General features: G+C 39.8%; 1 pseudogene; it reads left to right on the top strand.

Annotated features, from left to right (window-relative positions):
* The first annotated feature begins 518 nt into the window (after positions 1-518).
* On the top strand, positions 519-2,682 carry LOC109261416 (60S ribosomal protein L31-like; annotated as a pseudogene).
* The last annotated feature ends 11,605 nt before the right edge of the window (positions 2,683-14,287 follow it).

The raw sequence follows: 14,287 nt of genomic DNA, 5'->3' as shown, positions 1-14,287 counted from the left end.
CACCCAGGCGCCCCACGCCCTTGCTTCTTTTTATACCTTGCCCTGTCTCACTCTGTCCATGTGCACCACTAACCTCAACCCTGGGAAACCCAACTCACCAGCCACTCAGCCACAACCATGAGCACTAGTCTCATGGAAATTTATGATTGCTATGACACTGACCCATGTTGGACCATAATGTTGCTTGGCAATGACATTTCCCTTGTCTAGTCACTGGCCCCCTCTCAGGAAACAACTCCAGGCCTTCTCCTCTGCCCTCAAAAAGCAACATCCCCTCCACCGTGCTTACTCCTAAATGTGATACTGGCCAGTCGACTAAAAGTGAACCATGCCCTGAGCTCAACGACTCATTCAGGAACGAGCCAACGATTGGAACTAGATTACTGATAGCACTCTAGGGGACTTTTCTGCCAGACCTATGGAGAAAGGTTATCTCTGTCCACTGGGCTTACTAACCTGGTAGTGAATCTAGGGTTGTAAGATGCTATCATGCTGGCCCCATGGAGAGAGCCGACTAGATGGGACACAGAGCCCAGATGGCACTGCCTAAGAAACCTTTTTCCAGCCTCATCCACCTGTACCTGGAGCAAAACTCCATTTGGCTTCTTCAGATAAACAAAGACATCCCTCTTTTGTACTTTGGCAAATATCTGTCACTTGGAACTGCAAGAATCCCAACCAAGCGAGGAAGTTAAGACCAAGGGATTTTGTGAGTAGGATGTGTGCCTGTACTTCTCTGATTTTTCTGTGATCAGGGCCCAACCACATAGCTAGCAGCGGAAACAGGACTCTGGCTCAAATCTACGGGTCTGATGTGGCCAGGCTCGCCGTTCTTACTTGAGACTTGGTTACGATAGATTAATTATAAAGCGAAGCCTGATACGAACAGCTAGTTTTTGTTCTTCTTCCTTGGTTTTCTGCACATCTATATCCCACTCTTGAAGCGAAGTTAGAAACTGCCGAGCATATTCGTGATAAAGCTTCTGCAACTGGTCAAATGGTTGTTGGTATTTATATCTACCATCTTTCATTTCCCTTTCCTCTGTGCCTCAAAAAAAAAAAACCCAAAAAAAACATTTGGTCATTGTTCTTTGACTAACTCATACCAGAAGGTCTGGGCCGCTAATAGTCCTGCCTGACTGAATTGGGTTGTTGCGGTTTTCCATTGACCTAAATCACAGGCCGTGGTAGTACTAAGAGATACTGTAAGGGATCTCTTGTATTCCAGACATCCAGACACACTCTTCCTTACCTACATTGTTGAGTAACAGTCTTTGATAATCAGGATCAGTCACTCCAGCCAGTACAGTAACTGCCTTCCTTGACTGGTGACTCAGAGACATGAGGAGCCCAATGTGGCTGGGTGGCAGTCCTAACTCCCAATTCAATGTGTCCTCTGCTGGAAACCTTCATCCCTATGAGACTAAGGCCTCTAGGCCAGCAGAACACAATGTTATTGGAGCAGGAAGCAAACATTTTTCTAGTGGGTCCCTTTGATTCTTGGACCCTGCCTATGGGAGGAACAGGGTCATATGTTGGATACTGATTCAGAGTATATACAGCCTTCTGCAGAGCCTTGACCCAGTCTTAGAAGGTATTGCCATCTTGGGACACCTGCGTGGCTCAGTTGGTTAAGCATCTGACTTCAGCTCAGGTCATGATGTCATGGTTTGTGAGTTTGAGCCCTGCATCGGGCTCTGTGCTGACAGCTCAGAGCCTGGAGCCTGCTTTGGATTCTGTGTCTCTCTCTGTCTCTACCCCCCCCCCCCCCCGCGAGTGTTCTCTCTTTCTGTAACGAAAAAATAAACATGAAAATTTTTTTTTAAAGAAATAAGGTATTGCCATCTAGCTTGCAATGTAACTGAATCTGCAAAAGGCCATTCTAGGGGCGCCTGGGTGGCTCAGTCGGTTAAGCGTCTGACTTCAGCTCAGGTCATGATCTCGCAGTCCATGAGTTTGAGCCCCGTGTCGGGCTCTGTGCTGACAGCTCAGAGCCTGGAGCCTGTTTTGGATTCTGTGTCTCCCTCTCTCTCTGACCCTCCCCCGTTCATGCTCTGTCTCTCTCTGTCTCAAAAATAAATAAGCGTTTTAAAAAAAAGGTCATTCTACCATTCTATCAAGTCAGCTGCTTCAAGAAGGTGGAAAACATGGTGATGCCAATGAATTCCATGAGCATGGGCCCATTGCTGTGCTTCTTTTGCTATGAAGAGAGTTCTTTGATCAGAAGTAATGCTGTGTGGAATACCATGATCGTGGATAAGGCACCTGTAAGTCCATGGATAGTAGTCTGGTCAGAATAATTGTATACACTTCCTTTCCAACCTGAACCCAGCAGAACGGCTCCTGTAAAGAAGGATGGTGAGAAGAATAAGGTCCATTCTGCCATTATTGAGATAGTGACCAGAGAACACACCATCAACATTCACAAGTGCATCCGTGGAGTAGGTTTCAAGAAGCGTGCCACTGGGCACTCAAAGAGACCCAGAAATTTGCCATGAAGGAGATGGGAACAAAGCTGTCTGGGCTAAAGGAATAAGGAATGTTCCATACCATATCCATGTGTGGTTGTCCAGGAAATGTAACAAATATGAAGATTCACCAGACAAGCTCTATACACTGGTTACCTTTGTACCTGTCACCACTCTCAAAAATCTACAGACAGTTGATGTGGATGGGAATTAATCACTTATTGTCAAATAAAGGTATAAAACTGGGGGGGGGGGAGAATAATTGCATGCAGGGAAGGAAAAATGTGTATCCAGAGTGTCTATTCCAGCAAGAAAAAGCGTTGCCCCTTCCAAGATGGAGGCAGTCCAACATAATCATCCTGCTGCCATGCTGACCAGTCTTGGAAATGGTATCATACTGGGGCTAAGTGTTGTTGGTCTCAGTTGCTGGCAGATTGGTCACTTAGCAGTGGTTGTAGCCAGGTTGGTCTTGCTGAATAGAAGTCTATGTTGGTGAGCCCATACATCACTTCCATCCCTGCCACCATGGCCACTTTGTGGTCATCATCTACTGGGCGATGACATGGGGTGGCTGAGGAAAAGGCTGACTAGTATCCACAGAACAGGTCATCCTATCCATTTGATTATTAAAATCCTCCCCTGCTGAAGTTACACTTTGGTGAACATTCACATGGGACATAAATGTCTTTATGCTTTTTGCCCATTCAGAGATATCTATTCACAATATCTTGTACCCAGACCTCCCTGCCACCAATTTTCCAATCATGCTCCTTCCAAGTCTTTGACCATCCAGCCAAACCATTGGCAACAGCCCATGAATTGTTGTATAATCACACATCTAGCCATTTCTCCTTCCGAGAAATGTGAACAACCAGGTGTGCTACCCCTAAGTTGTGCCCACTGGAAGGATTTATCTTCACCATCTTCCTTCAGGAATGTCCCAGAGAGGTGCTGCAGTGCTGTAGATGTCCACATTTGGGTAGTGCCTGCATATCGTGCAGAACCATCGGCAAACCAGGCCCAAGTCTTCTCTTCCTCTGTCAACTGATCATAGGGAACTCATAAGGCCATAGGTGCAGGCTTGGAGAGAGGAGCAGTGTAGCAGGAGTGGGGTCCAGAGGCATTATGGCCACTTTCTCACTTTTCACTTCTTTGTGCTTTCAGGGCCTGCTCAAGCATGGTTACATATATACCACTTCCATTTGATGATGTCCATGCCCAACTTTATGGCTTGGTGAGTCAGATAACACCCAATTTATGATGGGCAGCTGAGGTCACATGCTAATATAGTGGCCCATGTTCAAGCATCCAGTCTCTCCTAAAGCCCAGAAGGAAATCAAAAGCTGTTTTGCAAAAGGAGAGTAGTTATCTGCAGCGGATAGCAGGGCTTTGCTCCGAAATCTAAGGTCCTGTGCTGTGATTCATGTAAAGGAGCCTGCCAAAGGTTCCAACTCCAAACACCATCCCTCTCTGCCACTGACACTTCAAACACCCATTGGAGCTGCTGAATCATGTGGCCCAAGTGACAAAGCGTGCACATCATCTTAGGTCTGCTGCAGAGCCTTCTCTTAATCTGGGTCCCACTCAAAATTAGCAGGTTTTTAGATCACTTGGTAAATGGGTTGAAATAATACACCCCAAGGAGGAATACATTGCCTCCAAAATCCAAAAAGACTCACTAGGTGTTGTGCCTCTTTTCCTGGCCGTAGGAAGGGACAGATGCAACAACTTATCCTTCACCTTAGAAGGGATATCTCAATATGCCTGATACCACTAGACCTATTGGAATTTCACTTAGGTGGAAGGATCCTGAATTTTTGTCAGATTTATTTCCTACCCTCTGACACGCAACTGTCTTACCAGTCAGTCTAGAGTAGTTGCTGCTTCTTGCTTACCAGGTCCAATCAGGATAATGTCATCAATGTAATGAACCAATGTGATGCCTTGTGTAAAGAAAAAGTGGTCAAGGTTCCTGTGGGTTAAATTATGATTTAGGCCTGGAGAACTGATATACTCCTGGGGTAGGACAATGAAGGAGTAATGTTGGCAAATGGTTTCTAGTGGTATTTACTAATAGTATCAAAGAAAAAGCATTTTCCAGATGTTTTGGGTCTAATTGTGACTTCTAAAAAGGTGTTGATGTCTTAACCTCCAGTACCTGTGAATGTGACTCTACTTGGCAAAAGGGACTTTTGCAGATGATTAAGTTAAGGTCCTTAGGGTGGGCTCTAATCCCATATCCCAATTTGGACGCAGATCCAGACAAGTAAAGAGGGCTAGCAATATGAAAACACAGCGGGAAGATGGCCATCTGGAAGCCAAGGAATGCCCGAAGCTACCAGAAGCTAGGAGAGAGTCATGGAACAGATTTTCCCTCACAGTCTTCAGAAAGAACCAATCCTACCAACACCTTGATCTTAGATTTCTGGACTCCAGAACTATGTGACAATAAATTTATCTACTGAAACCACCCAGTTTGTGGTACAGTGTTATAGCAGTCCCAAGAAATTCATATAATGGACCAATATCCGCATACAAAGAACCAGGGGATATGTTCGAGCTATGTAACCACATCTGCAACAGTAGCTGTAATTAGTAAACTTTACAATAATCCACTGTCATCCTCCAAGATCCATTGTTTCCTGCACGGGCCAAATAGTTGAGTTGAAAGGGGCTGTGGTGGGAATCACCACCCCTTTATCTTTCAAGTTCTTGATAGTGGCATTAATCTCTACAACCCCTCCATGGAAGTAGTGTTTCTTTTAGCAATATTCCTAGGTAGAGGCAATTCTGGTGGCTTCCCCTTGGCCTTTCCCACTGTAGTACCTCTCACTCCACAGGTCAGGGAACGAATGTGGGGGTTCCACCAGTTGCTTTGTATGTCTACTCAAATTATGCATTCCAGGACTGTGGAAATAACCACAGGATGAGTTTGAGGAACCACTGTGACCACTGCAAGATGGACCTACACTAAAGCTCCATTGATCGCCTGACCTCACTAAGCCCCTACTCTGACTGTTGATACTGTCCTTTGATGCACAAAAGTTTTTAACTTTCATGAAGTCAAATTTGTCTATTTTTTAATTTTGTTGCCTGTGATTTTGGTGTCACATTAAAAAAATCACTGCAAAATCTAATTTCATGAAGCTTTGCCCTATTTTTCTTCTAGGAGTTTCATGATTTGTATATTATGTTTAGGTTTTTTTTTTTTAATCCATTTTGAGTTAATTTTTGTATGTAGTGTTAGGCAAGAGTCAAACTTCATTCTTTTGCACGTGGATATCCAGTTTTATCCACAACATTTGTTAAAAAGACTGACCTTTCTGCATTGAATGGTCTTGGAACCCTTTTCAAAAATCATTTGATCATGCATGAGAGGGTTTGTTTCTGAGCTTTTTGTTCTAATCCATTGTTTCATACATGTGTCTATGCCAGTACCAAACTGTTTTGATTACTGTAGCTTTGTACTAAGTTTTGAAATCAGGTAGTATGAGTCCTCAAGCTTTGTCTTCTTTTTTAAGATTGTTTTAGCCATCCAGGGTCCCTTGACATTCCATCAGAATTTTAGGATGGATATTTCTGTTTCTGCAATATCATCATTGGGATTTTGATCAGGATTGTATCAAATGTGTAGATTGCTTTGGGTGGTATTGCCATCCTAATAATATTAAGCATTCCAATCCATGAACATGGAAAGTCTTTCCATTTATTTATATCTTCTTTAATTTCTTTTAGCAATATTTTGTAGCTTTCATTATACAGGTCTTTCACTTCCTTGGTTAACTTACTGCCTAAGTATTTTATTCTTTTTGATGCTATTGTAAATTATTTTTTCCCTTAATTTCCTCTTTAGATTGTTCTTTGTTAGTGCATAAGCATGCAATTTATTTTCTTTGCATGTTGATTTTATATCATGCTACTTTGCTGAATTCATTTATTACTTCTAACAGGGTTTTTTTTGGTGTGGAATATTTTGGATTTTGTACTTCTAAGATCATATCATCTGCAAATAGAGATAATTTTACTTTTTCCTTGCCATTTAGGATGTCTTTAATTTCTGTTTCTTGTCTAATTGCTCTAACTAGATCTTCCAATAGTCTGTTCAATAGAAATGACAAGAACAGAAATCCTTTCCTTGCTCCTGGCATTAAATGAAAAACTTTCAGTCTTTTGCCACTGACTGCACTGTGAATTTTTCAAATATGCTTTTTTTTTTTTTTATTATGCTGAGGTAATTTCATTCTATTCCCAGTTTATTGCGTGTCTTTATTGTGAAAGGGTGTTGAATTTAGTCAAATGCTTTTTTTTTTTTTTTGCATCAATTGAAGTGAATGTCTATGTGTGTGTTGGGGGGAGGGCATTTCCTCTTCATTCTCTTAATGTGGTGTATTACATTGATCAATTTTTTCATATGTTGAACCATCTTTGCTTTCCAAGAATAAATTCTACTTGGTCATGGTTTACAACATTTTTCAACATGTTGAATTCAGTTATCTAGTATTTTATTGAGAATTTTTGCTTCCGTGTTCATAAGGTCTATATTTCTCCTGTATTTTCTAGTCTGGATTTGGTTTCAGGGCATACTGACCTCATGGAATGAGTTAGGAAATACTCTATCCTCTTCAGTGTTTGGAAGAGTTTGAAAAAGAGTAGTGGTTAGTTCTTTAAATGTTTGGTAGAATTTATGAGTGAAGCCATATCAGGTCCAGGGTTTTTCTCTGTTGGGAGGTTTTTCATTATTTATTCAATCCCCTTAGAGGTCTATTTTGATTTTATATTTCTTCATGATTTAGTCTTGGTAAGTTTTGTGTTTCTAAGAATTTGTCCATTTTATCAAGGCTATCCACTGTGTTGGTGTACTATTATTTATAGCACTCGCTTATAATTATCTTTATTTCTGTAGGATTGATAGTAAGTAATGTCCCCAGTTTCATATCCGATTTTAGTAATTTGAGTCTTCTCTCTTTCTTTGTTCAACTAGCAAAAGGTTTGTCAATTTTGTTGATATTTCCAAATAACCAACTTTTGGTTTCATTGATTTTCTCTATACATTTTTATTCTTTATTCAAACAACTAACGCTTGTTTTTTATTAAATATTTTTAAAAAATTATTCTTATGGGCAGAATAAATGAGAGAGAGGGAGAGAAAGAGAATCACAAGCAGGCTCTGCGCTGTCAGCACAGAGCCTGATATGAGGCTCAAACTCATGAAACGTGAGATCACGTCCTGAGCCAAAGTCAGACGCTTAACCAACTGAGTCACCCAGGTGTCCTAACTTTTGTCCTTTTTATTCAAAAAAACAACAAACTTTTGGGTTCACTGATTTTCTCTAGTTTTCTATTCTAATTTTTATTTTCTCTGTTCTATTCTGTTTTTTAGTATTTAATTTATTTTTTTAAATTTACACTCAATTCTTTATTACTTTTTTCCTTCTGCTGACTCTGGGTGTAGTTTTTCTTCTTTCTCTTGTTCCTTAAGTTGAAAAGTTAGGTTGTCGATTTGAGAGAATTCTCCTTTTTTAGTGTAAGCATTGATAGCTATACATTTCCAACAGAATTTCCCCATCTTATATGTGCTGTGGCTGCTAAGCACAAATCTTTGGTGTATGCATAAAACAAAGCACATTTTTTATTCTTTTCTTTCTGATAGGTTTAAAAAGAAGATACAGCAAAATGATACATGGTTTTCATTTTGATGTTACCCACATTAGATGGAATACAACAAAGTGATCCTCATGGTAACCACAAAGAAAATACCTATAGAACACACACACACACACACACACACACACACACACACACACACACAAAGAGAATTGGACAATCCCAAAGAGAGGTGGCAGGTAACACAATGGCTACTTCCCCAACAACAGACCTCTCTCAATGGACAAAAACCATGAAATTGTTTGTGTCCCATATGAATGCTCATTAAAGGCTGACATGAATGGGGGAAGATTTTAAGAATCAAGTGGGAGAAAGAATGAAATCTGGCCATTTGCAGCAATGTGGATGGAACTGGAGGGTATTATGCTAAGTGAAATAAGCCAGGCAGAGAAAGACAGATACCATATGTTTTCACTCATATGTGGATCCTGAGAAACTTAGCAGAGGACCATGGGGGAGGGAAAGGGGGAAAAAGTTACAGAGAGAGAGGGAGGCAAACCATAAGAGACTTAAGGACTGAGAACAAACTAAGGGTAGATGGGTGGTGGGGGAGAGGGGAAAGTGGGTGATGGTCAGGGAGGAGGGCACTTGTTGGGATGAGCACTGGGTGTTGTATGGAAACCAACTTGACAATAAATTATATTTAATAAAAAAAAGAATCAAGTGGATAAGATGATCCATTCTGTGGATCTCAGTCAGCCTCTTTATCCTGCCAACCTTTTCATTGTTCAATGGGGTCATCAAAATAGTGGTCATTGTCACGGGATGGAAGATATGCATGGACACAGTAACATAAGGCTGCCCTGGCTATGGGCACTGTTGGATGTTCAATCTGCCAGCATCAGAGATCAAAACTGAGTCATTAATATGGCACCATCTTCCAGGTGATCAACCTAGTGGCAGGTTGATTGCATTGGGACACTTTCAGATTGGAAGGGGCAGTGTTGTTTTTACTGTAATGGACACTTACTCTGGATACAGTTATATCTTCTTTGCCCCCAGTGCTTCTTCAAAAACTACCATCTGAGGATGTAAGGAATGCCTTATCTTCTATCTTTGTATTCCACACAGGATTGCTATAGTGCTTGGATGTTAAGTGAAACACTCATATAGATGTTGCTGTGATGGATTGTGTATGGCTTTAATTAAAGGAGATTACCCTCAAGAATGTATAAGGCCAAAAAGTAAGGTTTCTGAGGAAGGAAGGAATACTGCCTGACTTTAACATGGAGTTTCTCTGCGTTTCCATACTGCCAGCATGTGCTATATGTTTCTTCCTCATGACTACAACATCAACGCCCATTTCAGTTTCTAGATGGCCAGGCTACCATATATATTTAAGATTCAAGACTGCATGGTCAATTTTTCCCTGAATTTCTCACTAGCCAACTTGCCCTACAGATTTCAACTTACCATTTCCCAGAATCATGGGAGCAAATTCATTAAAATAAATCATTTAATAATATGCAGGTGGCCAACAGACACATGAAAAGATGGTCAACATCACTAATCATCAATGAAATGCAAATCAAACCCACAATGAGATACAACCTTACACCTGTCAGAATGGCTAAAATAAAAAATACAAGATGGGGCTCCTGGGTGGCTCAGTCAGTTAAACGTCTGGCTCAGCTCAGGTCATGATCTCGTGGTTCATGAGATCAAGCCCTGTGTCAGGCTCTGCACAGATAGCACAGAGCCTGCTTGGGATTCTCTCTCTCCCTCTCTTCTGCCCCTCCTCCACTCATACTTTCTCTTGCAAAATAAATAAACATTTTAAAAAATAAAAATTAAATTAAAAATACAAGAAGTAACAATTGTTGGTGAGGATGTGAAGAGATAAGTGGCATCATGTACTGTTGATGGGAATGCAAACTGGTGAAGCCACTGTGGAAAACAGTATAGGGGTCCCTCAAAAAATTACATGGAGAACCAGTGAAACTAATTCGAAAAGATATGTACACCCCTATGTTCATTGAAACATTATTTACAATAGCCAAGATATGGAAGAACCTAAGAACCTATTTGATAGACAAATAGATAAGAAAGATGTGGAATGTATGCGTGGGCTTGAACACACACACACAGACACACACACAGTAGAATATTACACAACCATAAAAGAGGGTGAGTTTGTGCCATTTGCAACAACATGGATCTATGTGGAGGGTATTATGCTATGTGACCTGAGACTGAGAAAGACAAATATCATATGATTTTGTTCATATGTAGAATCTAAAAAACAAAACAAATGAATAAACAATTTTTAAAAAGCATAATCAGACACATAAATACAGAGAACAAACTAATGGTTGCCAGAGGGGAAGGGGTGAAGAGATGGACAAAATGGATGAAGAGGAATGGGAGATACAGACTTCTAGTTATGGAACCAATAAGTCACAGGAATAAAAGGCGCAGCATAGGCAATATAGCAATGATATTGTAATAGCACTGTATGGTGACAGATGGTGGCTGCACTTCTAGTGAGTATAGCATAACATATTGAGAAGTTGAATCATTGTGTTGTGTATCTGAAACTAATATAACATTGTGTATCAACTAAACTCAAATAAAAAATTCTGCAACAGGGATGGAGTAAGTCATCCTTATCTTACAAAACCAGGCACTGAGGATCACCAAAGTTGGTGTTGAGTAGTATGTTCCAGATCACCCAGTATTTGAGTCTAAGTTTGTCTGGCTCCAAAGCCCATATGGTCCCCAGTACATCATATGGCCAAAAAGATCAGGGAAGGCCTGAGAGGTTTTCTGAGGTTTTGAGTATATCGAATAAGGGTATTGGGAGTGTTTTTAAATTTTTTTTAATGTTTATTATTTTTGAGAGAGAGAGACAGAGAGACAGAGAGACAGAGTGCGAGTGGGGGAGGGGCAGAGAGAGAGGGAGACACACAATCTGAAGCAGGCTCCAGGCTCTGAGCTGTCAGCACAGAGCCCGATACAGAGCTCACACTCACAAACGGCGAGATGGTGACCTGAGCTGAAGTCAGACGCTTAACCAACTGAGCCACCCAGGCGCCCCTAGGAGTGTGTTTAGAACGTGTCAAACATGCACCTAAGTGATACAACAGTATAACAATCTTCACATGTTAGTCACCCAGTTTCAACAATTATCAAAATACAGTTCATTCTGTTTCACATATATTACGCTCTCCAACTCTGCTACTGCTCCTGTCTCCACTCAATTATTTTAAAGCAAATCCTAGGTATGTTTTTATTCATAACCCACACTACAAAATAAAAATACTATCAATATACACAATAAAAAATTCATTAATGTTATCTGATATCTAGTCAACATATTTCTCCAATTAATTTCATAACTGTCCTTTTACCATGGGCTCATTTACATCAGAATTCAAACAGGATGTCCAGACTGTCTTTCTTTAATATGTTTTATAAATTTCCTTTAATACATATCATTTCTTGCTTTTCCTTTATCTTATCATTTTTTTTTTTGTGGAAGAGACTAGGTCATTGTGTCATTGAATTTTGGAAATCCTGGATCTGGCAGATCACACCCCTGCTGTGTTTCTCAACATATTCTTCTGTCACTAGCATGTACCCTGAACTGACAGAACTTGAGGCTTCATCATCAGATTCAGGTTTGGCTCCATGGCAAAAATATGTCAGAGATGGTGCTTTGTACTTCCTATTGCATCTGCAGCCCAATAGGAGATAATGTCTCTGTGTCTCTTTTTCATTGTGATGTTAAGATTGACCAGTGGGTCCAGGTGTTTTGAGCCCTCCTTGTTCATTACAAAGTTCCCTATCAGTAGGTTGATCATATGTCATCCAAATGGAGACTATTTTGTAGAGGAGGTAAAGTAAGGTGTAGTATTAGTAATGATGATAGAACAACCAATGTAAACCAGGACTTGTCCCAGGAAAATCATGGTGTATGTTCATCAGACATATCAACCTCCACATCATGGATTTACCAGCCAGTGAGGGTTATTGCTAGATCCATTAATTCATTAGGTGTTGCAAAATGGTGATTCCCCCCTCCACACACACATGCACACACACACACACACACACACACACACTCTTCATGGGTTTTTTGTTGCATTTACTGTCTGGAATTATACCATAAAGCATAAGTTTATAAATATTTGATTTTCATAAAATATGGTTCATATAAGAAAGCTAGAATTAATGCTTTGTTCTATCCCTTTCAGAGTGATGGGATGGTGACTGAGCTAGCTCCAATCACTTAGAGTGAGCAAGGGTTATTTGGGGATTTTTTTTTTTTTTTTTTAGTATTATAATGAACTCATGAGTGTCAATATATTTGTGATTCAAACCATTGCATTTATTATTCCTTTGATGGTCACATATTTCTGCATTTGCCCATTAGGAACCCCTGTGTCCCACCTCCTGTGTCCTTTTGACATAACCTCAACACACATCCTGACTTTCGGATATTATAAGATGTTCCAGGCTTATATATATATTTTTTCCTCCCAAGATTTTACAGGCTTATATTATTTATATTCCACCCCGTATCTGGAACCAGCTATTTCTCCAAGGAGCTCTTGTTTGTGTTCAAGATCATAAAATAGACTCTAAGTTACTCACTGCAACTGAATCATTGCTTCTAGGCCTTGGCAGGCTATAAAGCTAATGATCAATTGTTGACAATTATTTTTTCCAGTCTGATAAATGAGGAATAATCTCTGTAAGAATGGCTCCCCTTGTTTCTATTTATCCATTTTCAAGATTTTCCTGTCAGGGCACCTGAGTGGTTCAGTCAGTTGAGCGACCGACTCTTGATTTTGGCTTGGGTCACGATCTCACGGTGCTGAGATCGAGTCCCGAGTTGGGCTCTGAGCTGGGCATGGAGCCTGCTTGGGATTCTCACTCTCCTTCTCTCTCTGAACCCCCTCTCAAAATAAATAGGTAAACTTTCTTTTTTTTTTTAAGATTTCCCTGTCCATCTGTACTAATCTTCCCCCCTAAATGGACTGCAAAACCAACTTGTCTAGTTCCAGGAAAAACAAAAAAAAACTTTATGATATTGGAAGGTCTGAACATGTTTTTCTTACTAGGAGTAAGTAACATTTTCATATATTTAAAAACCAGTTCATACTCATTTCTGTGATTTATTTATTCACAATTTTAATGTGTTTTTCTATTATGTTTTTGACCTCTTCTCAATTGTTAGTAGCTCTTCTAAATCGTAAGAGAATCCTAGGTTGTAAAGTAATATTTGCATGGTTTCATTTTCTACAACTGGACCTCTGACCCATTTAGAATTTATTCCAATACACAGTGTAAGGAACAGATCCAATTTTATCTGTTTCCATATGGCTATTCAGTTACAACACCCCTCCCCGCCATGACACATTTTTAAAAGTCCATTATCCCCCACTGATTTGATATGCCATCTTTATCGTATGGCAAATTTCCATGTGCATTTGAGTCTATTCATACATGTTCTCTTTTGCTTAATTGTTCTATTCAGGCATCAATACTATGCTATTTTGTTATATAGATTTGTAATAGGTTTTAGTATCTGTAGACGTGGCTCCCCCCATTGGTCTTTCTTCTTTTTCAAAGTTTTTCTGTCTATGCGTGCACATTTGTGTCCCCAAAATCTATATTAACATCAACTTGTCTAGCCTCAGAAAAAAAATCTCATGGAATTTTTATTGTGATTGTATTAAACTTATAAATTTACTGCAGAAGAGCTGACTCTTTATGATGTCGAGTCTTCTGATCCAAGAGCTTGGCATATCTTTCCATCTGCCCAAGTCTATTCTTGTGTCTTTCAGAATGATTTTGTAGTTTTCCTTATTTATATTTTGGTTATTTCTTGTTAAATGTATGCCTAGGCATTTCATTTTTGCCATTATTAATGGAATTTTCCTTCTTATTTTCTAGCTGGTTATCCTTCTATATATGAAAACTTTTGGTTTCTGTATGTTAGTTTTATTGCCTGTTAACTTTACTAATATCTTCCACTGTTTATAGCGCTTTTTCCATTAATTATTTCTTTCTAGTTTTGTGTGGGCATTTCCTGCCTCTTGTGTAATTACATCAGCACATAGCTCCACCACAATGTTAAATAGTAATGAGATATTAGGCATCTCTTTTTGTTTCTGACTTTAGTGGTAGAGTCTCTAGTTAATGTTTCC

Source organism: Panthera pardus, unplaced genomic scaffold, assembly GCF_024362965.1.
Source record: "Panthera pardus isolate Hobbes unplaced genomic scaffold, ASM2436296v1 HiC_scaffold_348, whole genome shotgun sequence".
Taxonomy (NCBI): domain Eukaryota; kingdom Metazoa; phylum Chordata; class Mammalia; order Carnivora; family Felidae; genus Panthera; species Panthera pardus.
Note: the sequence above shows the minus strand (reverse complement) of the source record. Positions and strands in the feature narration are given on the sequence as shown.